Source organism: Egretta garzetta, unplaced genomic scaffold, assembly GCF_000687185.1.
Source record: "Egretta garzetta isolate BGI_Z169 unplaced genomic scaffold, ASM68718v1 scaffold5, whole genome shotgun sequence".
NCBI lineage: Eukaryota > Metazoa > Chordata > Aves > Pelecaniformes > Ardeidae > Egretta > Egretta garzetta.
Window position 1 is genome coordinate 5,414,448 of NW_009259707.1, and position 293 is coordinate 5,414,740.

Consider the following 293-nt stretch of genomic DNA (forward strand, 5'->3'; position numbering starts at 1 on the left):
TGCCTCTAGATGGGAAGTACAGCAAGTGCCATAGCAGGCATGCAAAACACCTTTCCATTAGAGAGCAGCCCTCTGAGCAGGAGCCAGCCCCATATGTACCCTGCCCAGAAGCTGTATCACAATGATAGTGTTGGTAAAAAAACCCACAATCTTTCCTGCTTTAGCTTTGGCACCTTTATGCTGGGTTTCCTGCAAGTTTAAAAACATTTTCAGCATCTGTCCCTCTGCCAGAAATCCCAACTTCTAATTGGGAGAGAATTAGCTCTGGGTTTATAAAGCTCTGTTTGAAAGTG